The 13,430-nt window shown below is 37.6% G+C and overlaps 1 protein-coding gene across 50 annotated transcripts in view; it reads right to left on the bottom strand.

Annotated features, from left to right (window-relative positions):
* Positions 1-13,430, bottom strand: part of LOC115494396 (uncharacterized) — a 432,669-nt gene that overhangs the window by 136,961 nt on the left and 282,278 nt on the right. For 49 of the 50 annotated variants that reach the window (XR_012054697.1, XR_012054698.1, XM_072926076.1 and 46 more), the window contains one exon: positions 12,173-12,230. The exons of the other annotated variant lie outside the window; for it this stretch is intronic. The gene's annotated coding sequence lies outside the window, so the exon portion shown is untranslated. The remainder of the gene's footprint in view (positions 1-12,172; positions 12,231-13,430) is intronic. 50 annotated transcript variants of the gene reach the window in all.

Here is a 13,430-nt window from a genome sequence, read left to right as displayed (position 1 = left end):
TTAGAAACGGAAAATATTTCCATTCAACTTTACAGAATTCTTCAGAAGACACAAGGTGATTGCCAGACCAACTCCTCCTTGAAAATTAAGGACTATTTGGATCCCAAAAGTTTTTCTTTGATCACCCATCATTTATTTTCTGAAATGTTGGCTAGGGGCTAAAGGTAAACCAGTTTTGCAATGCAAGACAAATGAGTTGTTTTTGTTAATACATGGGTGAATTGGCACGTGTCCTTTGCTCATCATGCACACAGGTGACCATGCAGATGCAGAGTTCTCACCTCCCATGCAGGAAGTTGCACTGATTCTCCCTGGGGTTTGGCAGGAGGTAGGAGGCAGTCCTGCCACAGCTGCTCTCCTCAGAAATATGCAAGCAGCACTCACACATCTATGGAAGGACCAGAGACAAGGTTTCTTTCTGGTCTAAGTGGAAAAAAAAAAACGACCTCTACTTTTTGAGCAGCCTCATCAGATTCCTCCTTCCTTGGGGATTACTATGTTATAGTTTAACCTTTGTTCCAGGCAGTATTTCAGGGGCATAGCTTTGCCAGTAGACAACAAGAGGAAACTGAGAAAGTCAGCAAAGAGCATGACATGTAAAGGCAAATTCCGCATGGGTATGAGGTTTATGCACACAATTAAAAATTAACCATCAGTAAGTTAAGGTCACCACATTTCTTGGGCTTTAAGGTTTAACAGGCACTTGTTTCTCTTTTCAAATCAACTTTCTTGTGGTTTCATGAAGAAAAACAGTGATGAAATTTGCAAACAAACGGCTTGTCTATATACATTTAAATGATGCACTAGATTGCAATAGGCACGAAGTATTCATTAAAATCATACAGATGTAAAAGTGCACAGCAAAGAGTAGTTCAAAACAGCATGGAAAATCACAACTAAAGTGAACGGAGAAGATACCTTTAAGGCAATTTCCTATCTGTCAGCAAAAAAAAAAAAAAAAAAAAAATAGCAGCTCCAAGTGACAAAGCCGGTGAAAAGCTTGCAGAGCTCTTCAGAATGGTCTATTATCACCTCAGTAACCCTCAGGCACACATAATTGATAAGCAAAAGGGAAAACACAACACTTGATGCCCAGGGCAAAAACAATAAAAAAATAAATTTACAAGTTGTGGCATATAAAATCTGCAGGCAGTTTGACTGTACTGATTAAGGTAGGAAAATAAGATGTGACAGAAACAAAAACTCTAGATCATCCTAAGGAAGAAGAGGAGGTCTTTAACAAGACCTGTAAACCAGGTGACTCAAGGTGGTCACCTGAGGTGATGCAGAAAGCGTTGGAGATGAAATCTGTATGAAAAAAAAGACAATAAAATGCAGCTGTTTGGGCCAGCCCCTGTTTTGGGCAGGCTGAGAAAAAGTTTTCTGCAGAGTGAAGAGGCAAATATGTTTTAACAGTGGAGATAATGCCTGAAGACTTGACAGGAACTTGCCAAGGGATACCAAATACCCAAAGAAAAAGCATCAATTTACTGATCTTCAAAGTAGTAGTGGACTTCCTCCACAAGCACTTTGGAAACCCTTCTTTCTAGAAAGCAGCACAGACAGTAACAAGTGGTTCAGTTGTGAGGTACTCCATGAAGAATCATAATGCAATGTGCAACTTTTTAAATTCACCTCTTCCTGCTACTCTAGCTGGAAAAGCCCACACACTGAAATCACCACACTAATGTCTGAATTTATGTAAGATGTTTTTGAAAGAAGGTGGCATGTCCTCGGCTCACATAGAAAAATAAAAGATGATGACAAATATTCAGTAAGTAGGTTGGATGAAGAGCTTCTACTTTGCAAGTCTTTGCCTACCAAAACCTTAGGTTAATATCCTTGAACCAAAATGGCCAAATAGGTCACCAATCTAGCTCATGCCCTGCTGAAATTTTCAGCCTGCTGAATGGATATGAACCATCACCAATCACATCCTGTGGTAATGTGCTGAACTGAGAAACAGAATGGTACATGAGCTAACATTCCCAATGTTTAGCCTGTTCCTGGTAGCTTTTTAGATACATAGTGTAGGTAGCTGTTGATAGTAATCACACTGTGAATTATTATTAGATCTACCACTAACACGAACCAGAACTCAAATTAAACAGTTGTGTGAATCTTGAAATTATGCTCCGTTCCAAGCAGCAAGATAAGGAATAGGTCTGCTTGGATAGATGGCATACATCAGGTATCTTATCTTTCAGCCATTCAGTTCATTTTTCCACAATGCAATCCAAGAAATGTAACATATTTCATGGGCTCATCTAGCTGATTGGCAGGTTTTTGGAAGATGCTCTGCTGTGCCCTTAACCAGCATAGAGATAATAAGTAAGGAAGAATTCTTGGTTGCACTAGACAGCCTCAACATAGTTTGAAATGTTTTACTAGATTTGGGAAACAGAAAAAAGTCAGAATGCCTTCAAAGTAAAGTTTCAGACATAGCATACACAGAACATGCAAACAAACAAATGAAGTCCACTTATTGAAAAGGCACCAGACGAAGACAAAGTGTTCAACTCATGATTACAGGTGAACAAAACCCAGCGTTACTGTCCCCAGCATCTTTGCTGTATTTCCCCTTTGTTTCATCTATGGTCAGAATGTTTCATTTGCAACCCTGAACTACATTGTAAGCTTAAACTAAAAAATTAAAATGTATGTACTTGTTATGCTCATACTGTCTTCCCAGCTGGATGGCATTTCACATGAGGTGCTGAATGTGGGTCTCCTATGATATATTCCACCTGAAAGAATTTCAAAACAGATGTAGTCTGGCTGAACGTAGAAAAAAATAATAGAAAAAAGTATGTCAGGACCTCTCTTAAGTATCTTAATGAAATGATGATAGTCATTTGCAGCCATCCCAGACTTTAAAACACTGGCTCATGATTATCCCTGGCAGAAAAATTTACCTGCAAACATATGCACTTCATATATACTGGCAAATATAACCAAATACCTTGAAATAGGCCAATAATTAATCAGTGAGATTAAAGCTGAAAACAGTATTCAAGGGTTTGGGAGTTATGTCTTAAAACTAAATTTAGTACTTAAAACAATATACCAGCTGCGACAATGTGGCAAGTGCCTGCACAGATGATTTGGCCAACACGGGAGGAATATGTGTACCTGTGGCCACCCTCAGGACAAAGCCAAAATCTTGATGAAGAAAAACCTAAGTAGGGCAGACTAACCTACAAGATGAGCAAGCAAACAGAATTTTCATAGCACAGAACAAATCCCAAAATTAACAGAAATCTTTGTGGTTTACATGCATTGGGAAGAAATGGTTGATTAATTCATCAGATTAAAAAAAAAAAGTGACAACAAAAAAAAGTACAACACTTTATTGAATGGCTGCCTACAGTACTTTGCTTATTGCTCCCATGTATTTAGCAACCACTTAAAAATACAGCTAAGGAGCAAAATAGAGCTATATCCTATTTTGCTATGTTTTCACTTCTTGTTTAATACACTAATAGATCCTTCTAATCCATTGCTTGGTCTAAATTTCCTTACAATTTAAAAAAATCACTGACACTTGGGGTATGGAAATAATAATGGAATGCTCTGAGGCAAACAGGGATTAATTGTAATAGTTGATTTTTCTGAGCACACCCAAAGTAGCAGCCACATGCTGCCTTATTGCATGAATCCAAGAGGTTGTTTGAGCAGGCAGTGTTATATTACTCTGGGGTAGGAATGAAATCATGTGGGAGCAGCAAGCACAACTCAAGGAGAAAAATTACCATTTTATATTTATTACTTTGACTGGTTTAAGTGCCACAGGAATAGACCCTCTAATGCATTTGAGTGCAATTCCCACACAATTTTACTCTGTTGCTTTGTAAACTATTTTTTAGGGAAAGTCTCAGAAGACTTTTAAAGTCACAAGCCATTTGAATTGAAAAGGTTATTTTGGTGGTTTATCAAAAGGATATAAATACATCTTTCCAGATGAGATTGATTTTTCAAATTCAGGAAGAAGAACAGAACTTCTGGAGAAAAATTCCTGTTTTAAATTTGCACATCATTTTTGTGCCGTAAGCTCAAATATACTTCTTCAGCAGGCTTATCATCATTTTGGATTTCCATTGGTAACTCTACAGTGTGAATTCTTCATGCTTTTGAAACATAATATTATTATAAGGAAACTACAGGCTTGAACATACATAACTGCATAATTATACTGTTCACAAGCTAATAGCAAGAAAGCATAAGGACATTCTGTTTTAGAAGATGGAAGTTAAGGAAAAAGCAGAGCAGCAAAAGTTCATGTCTCTAAAAGGATATTTAATTAAAACTACAATTTTTTCATTAATCAGTAAGGTAATTACAGGCTCCTGACTGCCCTACCTTACATCTTCACACAGCCATAGACATTAGCCATAACCATTTGTTGGCATCCTCTTCTCCATCATTCTGAAAACCTGAAATCTGAGTGTTCTGTATAAAAATGTACTTTTCAGTTGCTAGCAACCTACTACAGATGGATTTTTGTGTTGACCTTCCAGCACAGGATAATTAATACTTTGAGACAGTATGTGCATTGTCCTGTGTATGTAGTAATAGTTACACAATGAATAAACCACAGGATAAGGCTGAAAACTCTTTACTGATTTATGACATAATAATAGCTCAGATGTGCTTCCTCTTTATTTTAATAGTCTTTTCTATCTTAGTCACTAAATCTTGGGCTGCATACACCAAATAATACAACACAATCAGCAAACATATTATTCTATTACTATTTTTGTTATTGAAGGCAAAGCTACCCCTGTTTTGTGAGATATATGAACTTTTTTTTCCAAATTTTGTATATAAAGATACACATAAACTATCCTGGAATGGAATGAAACTCTGCATTAAATGCTCTCCAAAGAACACTGCACAGATCACTTGACAATCTGCCCCAATGTTTTATAGCTGGTCAAATCCTCCTCTCACTGCTTTTATTCACTGTCCAATTTTCTGTAATTGGATTACTCCTCAAGGAATAGAAAGGAGGTCTTCAGCTATTGTGTCAAAAAAGTACAGGGTCTTCACTACTAGCATCTTCAAAGCTGCAAGGATTTAGCAACATTAGGAAAGAAAAGGATCTTCTATATTTTATCCTTCATTCCAGTGAGTCAGTTATACAGAAACAATTCCAACACTTGCAACATTGTTGATTTTTTTTTCTTTAAGTGATATGATATATAGCTGACCACAAGGGAAAGGCATAGCAATTAACTGAAAACAAATTCAAGAAAACACCACTGCTTATAATGAACCAAACAAAAAGATTAAGCAGTACCCACAAAAGCAGTAATGTCAACACACAGATTTTCAATGCCCCCATCCCCAAATCAGCTCCAGAAAACCGTAAAAACATAAGTCAAAAATAACTCAGATGAGTCAGAAAAGTAATTTTTTTCGTCTTACTTTCTCTCCCAGCCCCAGATATATTCAAGTAAATACAAAGCCACATTATGATGAAATCAACAACTTGCAAATGAGGAAAAAAAAGGATAATACAGAGATCACTGCAAAGATCAACAGTAGACCTTGCCTCTAGGAAACCTCTCTCCTTCCAAACTCCAGAAACTGCATGCAGTGAACTACAGCCACTTGCCACTTAGGGATGAAAACAGAAGTCAAAAGAAAAATCACAGCAATGACAGTAGATGCAGATAAATAATGAGTCCTACCACAGCACCGTCTCAGCTAGGAAGAGGAGAAGGACACTCATGTCAAATACCTGCATTGGAAAAAGACACTTCAGACATTTCTACAGCTGTTTTCTTCTCATCATTTCCCACTTAATATCTGTAACTATGGGAACACAAAAGAAGACCAAAGATTTAGGGAAGCAGGGACTGAGAAGCAAGACATCAATAGTTTCTTACAGAGATGAAAAGACAGACCAGCAAGATCAAATCTAACCAAGAAATAAATCGCATATGGCAGTTCAGTAATGGTCATATACACATCTTTGGTACAGTGTTTAACGCATAAACACAGAGTCCTAGGTTTTAAATAAGGTAGAAACTTGGCCACATTTGCTTCATCTACAAATAACAATGAAGAATTAGTTCTAAATAGACAGCCCATAGACTTTTTCACTTGCCACAGAAATGCACAATCTCCATTCAGCGTCACTGGCTTTTATCTAAGGTTTGTTGCCAGTTACCTCATTAAGCACTGGCTTCTGAAATATTTTGCATCCACTGTATTCTGTAGCAGAGCAGTTAAATTTGTCACACTTGAAAGAGAATGTTGGAAGTATTATCTTTGCTATTTGGCCAATATAAAAAAAAAATCTTTTCTTTATGCAGAATGAAAGAAGAAAAGTCAGATAAAATTCAAAACCCCCTTTTAAACTGATTCTGACAAAAAGTTTTTGGTATCAGATAAGAAAAGAAAAGACCAAGACACAAGATTAATTTACATATTTAGTGTCATCAAGCAAATACTTTTCACTGGTTGATATTATGTGACCACATTTCAAGAAGTGGCTTTTCCTCTCAACTTCAAAGAAAGAGAAAAATAGAAGAATGAACTTTTCTCTTTGCTTTAAATCCATAACTACTTCAAACACAGCTTTCTTTATGAAATTCTGAGATCACTTTTAGATTATAAAATTAAGCACTTAATACTTCCTCCCCAAAACAATACATAATTCTGAACACTTTTCTTTGGTGAAATGCATACATTTTTCAAAATTAAAAGACTACTATGGGTTTTAACAGGGAAACTGGAAAATTTCACACTTAAAAGAATATGTCCTGGGAAAGTGGAAAGAAAGTTGCAAAGAACGTTCAGCCTCATCATTTAGCCTTAAATTATGGAGATCTCCTCTGATTCCAGATGAAGTCAATAGTCTGACAGGTAACATAGTTAACAAGGGAAAAAATAAAAATCAAGCAAAACCAAACCACAATGCTCTAAATTTTTCATTGATTGTTTAAGCTCATTACAGAGCTTGACCATTCTGGCCTCAAAATAGTTTGGTTTCTCTCATGAGACATAAAGTCAAAACTACAGTGAAAGTGCTAACCAAATGGATAACAGACTGGCAATGAGAGGATGCCTGCTCTCATAAGGCTGACAACACCACATTGCCAGTGACCATTTTCATCCCTGCAAGCAGTTCCAAAGCTTTGCTTGACTGCTTCAGTTTCAGTCTAGTCCATGCTGAAATGAAGATTTTCTCAGTACACATGGCTTTCAGCACGTTTTTTTAGATTCAGCCTCTGGCTGCAGTCATCTCTCTTTGGTGACTGATAGTTCAAGCTTCAGGTGTTAAATAAAGAATTTGGATAAGGTCATTTCTGCCTCCTCACCCTTCCTACCTGTGCAGCCTCTGATATGTAACTTACCCGAAGAACTGAATGGCAGCCTCTAACTACAAGAAAAAAAAAAAAAAAAAAAAAAAAAAAAAAGGATGGTCAGTAGACCCTGTTGTGCTTGATTCATGAGCCATTTAACAAGTGCTCTGGTAAAACCTCAATTCATTTCTTTAGGCCTATTTCTTATTTCCTACAGCACAATCTGTCTTATGGCTCAGACAGCCCCATGAGGCAAACCCTGGCATTCCCATCTCCCAGCCCATGCAAACACAAGGAAGAGGAGGAGACGAGTTGCAAACGCTGCCAGTCAGCCCAAGGAACATACAAAGCATCCCACTGCTCAGTCTCAGGCACCAGAAACAACCTGCACTCTCACACTGACTCAGAGTTTCAGGTGCCTGCAGTCAGACACCAGCTCAGGAGGACAGGGAAGGACAGAGCAGCCTTCACTGGCTCTCAGTGGGCAGAGGGAGGAAGATGTGCCACTGCCCAAGAGTCCCTAAGTCAGCACTGATGAAGAAATACCTTGAGTGCCTCCCAGATCAATCAGCACAGCAAACTGCTTTGGCAAGTGCCACTGAACACACAGAGGCTTATTTTCCCAGGAAAATATTTTAACTGCACACGCGGGTGAGCATTTTGTAAAACTGCCAGTGGATAATGCAGCCAGCACCACTAATGTGATCACAAAATCCCATGATGGTAAGAATTTTATATGAAAAAAATGTAGTCCAAATCAATTAGAAAATTAAAAATGTATGCCTCGGAATTCCAAATAGATGCGCAATTTTACATACAAAAGCCCCACAAAATGGATGAGACTGAATTTTCAAGAGGCTCTTATAAAACCAATGAAAAATAGCTAAAGTAAAGGCTGGCCAATTTGTGGTGTTTGGGGGATATACTTATATCCCTTTGCAGACTGCTTCTGATTTTTATTGGATTTTCCATGTTATTAACAGATTTATCCTTCTCAAGAAAAAACACTACTCTTTTGAATGGGCCTGAAATCAAAACTCAAACCAAGGGCTGGGGAAGTCCCTGCAGAAAGTGAATGAGCAGGGTAGTGGAAAGAGACTCTATCCACCTCCTAGCAGGAGCCAGAGCTTACAGCCCAGCCCTTTTGGCAGACACCGTAATTGGGGGCAGCGGGCTGTGCTCCTGTGGTGTGAGCTGCAGGGAGGGTGGGCAGGCACTGACAGGGTCTGTACCTGTGCTGAGAGGAGAAGCACAGGCTGCAGGGTGGCTTGTGAAGAAGAGCAGGGGAGGAAATCACATCCACCAGCCTTTCTCAGCTTCCTGTCTCACAGTGATCCATCCCCCAGCTAGAGCACCAGAACACACGGCAGCCCTGCTTCTGCACGTGGCTTTTGGGGCAGTCCCAGCGCACACTGGTGACAATGGTCACCTCTATGGAGGATGGGCTAAAGCTAAAATCCTAAGTGGTTGGGACATTAATCATAGAATATGTTGAGTTGGAAGGGACTCATCAGGATCATCAAGTGGGTCTCAAATTCAGTCAAAGAGAGAAATGGAGAGTTTCTAGCCTGGCAGAAGCCTGGAAAAGATCTAGAGAAGAATGTAAATAATTCTTTATTTCTCTTGTTATTCACATTATTTATAGTTAAGTTCTATCACTGTGCATCAAGCACTTTGCATCAATAGTGTAAGTTATTTTCACTTCCGGACCAATGGAATTGGTCCTCACGAAGCTCTGTATAAAAGAGCAGTGTATTTTGAATAAACCAGAGTTTTACTCTCAGCAGCCTTCTGACTCAGTCTTCTCATTCCCATCCTGCCTCAACAGCAACATCATCAGGTCTATGTGTATCATCAAGACGTGGATAAACAACTTGGATAACATGATTATTTTGTTCATACACACACACACACACACACACATATATATATATTTATATGCTTTTTTTCCACAGCAAATATTTTGCCTGTTAGATGACTTCACCAACAGAAAAGCAGGGCCAGATAGTGGTATCAAGGCATTACTCACATGGCCAGTTTCTGACACTTTTTGCTCAGGACCTGGCATTTTAACTGACGTATACAGATGAATTAGGGCTGTGGTTCACAGATGGACTTCATGCACAGTATGAAAGAGGATGGAAGAATTTCGGGAAAAAATGAACCACTAAAACAAAGTTATTTTGAACTCCTCCAGCCTAAATGAAGGGCTAAATAATGTGGTGTTTGGTAGCACACAGCAAAACTGATTTTTAATTGCTACATTTTCTTCAAAGCTTATATGTAACAAATGAATAAACATTAAACTATTACTTCAAATACATTAAGAAAAGCAAGTTTCTCATTTTCTTTTTCTTTTAATTTTTCGGTGTTCATTCAAAACCTTTAAAAGCCTTAAGCTGATAGAAGGAAAGGGTTCAAATTGTTGTAGAAGCTTTGATATAAGGATATGAGTCCCATACCATTTCCATTGCCTAGTTTAATGATCTGCCCATATGTTCAGAAGCTATATAATTTTAAGGTTTGTGGTCTAGTAAGAACAAAGATCAAATAACTCCTTCAAAGGTGCGAATGATCTCCTGAGGGGAGTTCTGTGACATTGAAGCAAATAAAGGATCAAGCCCCGTCCTCAGAAAATATTTTAATGTCAGCAGAATTAAACCACAGAGTGAAGAATCAGGAATGCCTTCATTAGTTAAGTGCTAATTGCCCTGGCAGTATTACAATGCTGAACAAGGATGGGAGGAGTTGGGTTTATCACTGAGTCAAAACCAGCAGCTCAGTTTGATTTGTGGGAAGGAAACAAAAGGGGCCTGCATCCTCCAGATGATGTTCTGCCTTCTGCAAGAAACCTCTCCTGATCTGTCCTCAGAGGAGCAGTTCCACCTTCCTCAGCCTTTGGGATATTTGCACTGCTGAGCCCTGCATTACCATAAAGGGCTGGTAATAAAGTAAATAAAATTAACTACTTCCCACAGAGGACTGAGGCACAAATAAAAATGAAAATGAAAAGCAAAAATATAAAATCAGGAGGCTTTTTTCACTTTGGTTTTTTTTTTAATCTGTTATTTTTAAGGAGAAACTAGGAATAAAGCGGCATGAGGAAAGCAAAGACATTTTCCATCATGAATTCTTGACTGCTGTACACATGATCTCATTGGTAATGGGTCAATGCCTCCTGTGGTGCCTTGGGCAAGATGGCTGTGATATATAAAATGCTCCTAGTGGCTGTTGACATTGTAGAAAGCTTTTATTTCTTTTTCTCCCTTTTCTTTCCTTAACTGTATCTATGTCTCCATCTTAAGCCTATAAAAATAAAGAACTTCATAATAGTCAGTTTTGTTGACCTAGTAATTGCATATTGAACCATTTACCACACGTACACAATCAACAATTGTCACACTGTCAATAAACAGCTGAAAATTTAAGCACTAATGGGGACATTCATGATGTCATGTTGTCATCAGTAGTGCTGATGTCAGAGACAAGTGAAACCTTGGGGACTTGTAGCCATCAGCTGACACCCAAACCACCTGAAATCAACAGAAAGGTGCCCTTCCAGGCCAGAGAGAAAATAGAGCATGCTGTAATAACAGAGAGGTTATATTTGCTTTAATTAGTTCATTCCTCAAAAGTGGGAAGAAAAAATTTGGATATTTTTCTATCATTCTCCTAGAAAAAAATGCTGTTTCATACACCAAATTTCCTCAGAGAACTACAAAATCCTCAGAGGACTCAGCTGAGTAGCTTGATGCTTCTAAACAGAAGGTGATAAGCAGTCATTGGGTAGTATTTTTTTTTTTTTTTGCTACATAGGGAGCATACAGAGGTTGGTGTAAAAGTCACACAGAGAAGAAAGCAGCCAAATTGTACACCCTCATTATAGCATATATATATGATCATGATTACTAATGGCAAAAAGCAAGTGAATTTTCCTGAGTGCTAGTGGCATTTCAGCTTTCTCTAGGTCATTGCAACACAGAAATTTCACATATAGTAAGTAGATAGAGGGTGATTTTTCTGTTTATTTTGCTTTCCCTATTTAAATAGTAACTCAGATAGGAATAGACTATTTATATCACTAGAATACAGCAAAGAAAAGAAGCCATAATATCTGCATATTTTATATTTAATCCTTTTCTGGACTCACTATGGTGCCCATTAGTAAACAAAGAAATATTAGGTGACCAAAATCCATAATTTTTTTATTTTTATTCTATATTATTTATTGCTTATTATTTTCATAAAAAGTAGCACTACAAACAGGGACTAATAAGAATAGTCAGACTGCTCAGATACTTTCCCCAAAGTGCTTTTAGTAAAATCTCAATATTTAGTTTTTTTGTTTTGTTTTGTTTTGTTTTTTTTTTTTAATAAATGGCTTCAAATCAAAGAAGTAATAAAATTTCCACACAGAAAAAAAATAATTCTAACAAGAAAGGGAGAAAATCAGAAGAGATCATAGATTTTACAGGAGCTACTTCAAGCAGATACAACTATATTTGGAATTATAGTCATCTCAGTTTCCCCAGAAAAGAGACAGAAAAATCTGCAAATCATGGGAACACCAGCCTTTCTGGTCCAGACCCACCTCACTCAAGCATTTGGCCCCAGGAAAAAAGAAACTGAACAAAATTATTTGGCCTGCACTTCAAAGTATAAACTAGGTGATCTAGTGACAACTTTAGGCCTTAAAATAGAATAGCCTCTTAATATTTTTTTTTTCCCCTTCTAAGCCCTCTCCTTTTTATTCCATTTCTCTCCCTCAGGCAACTTGGCTTCATCTATCCATAATTAGACAAAAGAAATAACTAGAAACTCTGCAAATGCACAGTGTGTACATATGTGTGTGTACTTACATCTCTCCTCCAGCCAGAGCCAGAAAAAGGGATGTGCTAAGGGCATGCTTCAAGTATCCTGACAAAAACAAGAATAGGATGAAATTCAGTATCTTTGGATAGGCAATAAGTCAAAAATAGAACCCATATTACTATAGAAAATACAATTGCATGTGTTGTATCTTTTACAGTTATCTGCTGTCTTGAATTCTTTCCCTTTCAAAACATCAGGGGGTCAAATAAAATTCAAAAGGCTCCTAAATCACTCAAAAAACCCTCACTGCTCAGTGGATGGTGTTTCCTTTCAGAGAAGCATTACTAGTGTGCCAATCTTGACTACTCAGCAGTAAGGTGCAACACATGATGACTGCATTCTAAAAGGCATGCCCTGCTCAAAAGCTAAATAAATAGATAATAATTTTAATCAAAATGATTGATTAAAAAAATGGTAATCCAAAACATTGGTTCATTTCTGTCTCACACCCTACACAAAATCACAGCTCTAATATAAGGTTAGCACCCTGATAATCCATAACAGGAAATACCTTCCCCACAGGCACTGTTATTTTGTCTGCTTCAAGTTATACTTTCTAATCCAGTACAAGTGAAAGTGGTGAAATAAGGGTAAAGGAACAGTTGAAAATCCTAAACTTTTCGATCCAGGACAGAAAACCAAGGCCAAGTCTAGCTTCCACAAGGTCTAAAATGCAAAAATGAAAAGAGCAATTATAATATTAATAATTAAAATTGAATTAAAAGTAGTGTAAGTAAAGGCCAAGGGAGTGTTTTTACTTCATAAATTTTTTATTGGTTTTGCTCAGTTAGAACCACAGAAGCCTGTGAATACAGAAACATGCATGTATATGAAATAGTATGTACTAAGATGTCTTAACTGAGGACATTTTTTTAATAAACCATAAAAGTTTCCCTTAATATATTACTACATTAATTATACACAAATAAGTTATGAGAACTATGTTTAAATAACTGCTGTGTAGGTAAGCATCCAAGATGATTAAAAACACAACCATGAATCCAGATTCTGATTTTATAAATGCCACAGCAATCGCTGCTGTAGTACTGCTATGAGGACCACAGACATACAGCCTCAGCCTGGCTCTGAGTTGCTGTGGTGTGGCAAGACTCAGTTTGACTCGAATTGCCAGAACTTCTCAGACTCTTAAAGAGAACCTTGATTCCAGAAGAAAAAGGGTAACAATCACCCTTGAATTAGGAAAGAGTGTTGGTTTCCCATTGCTTCCAAAGGTTCATGTCAAGT

This window comes from Taeniopygia guttata, chromosome 3 (assembly GCF_048771995.1).
Source record: "Taeniopygia guttata chromosome 3, bTaeGut7.mat, whole genome shotgun sequence".
NCBI classification, from domain to species: Eukaryota; Metazoa; Chordata; class Aves; order Passeriformes; family Estrildidae; genus Taeniopygia; species Taeniopygia guttata.
Note: the sequence above shows the minus strand (reverse complement) of the source record. Positions and strands in the feature narration are given on the sequence as shown.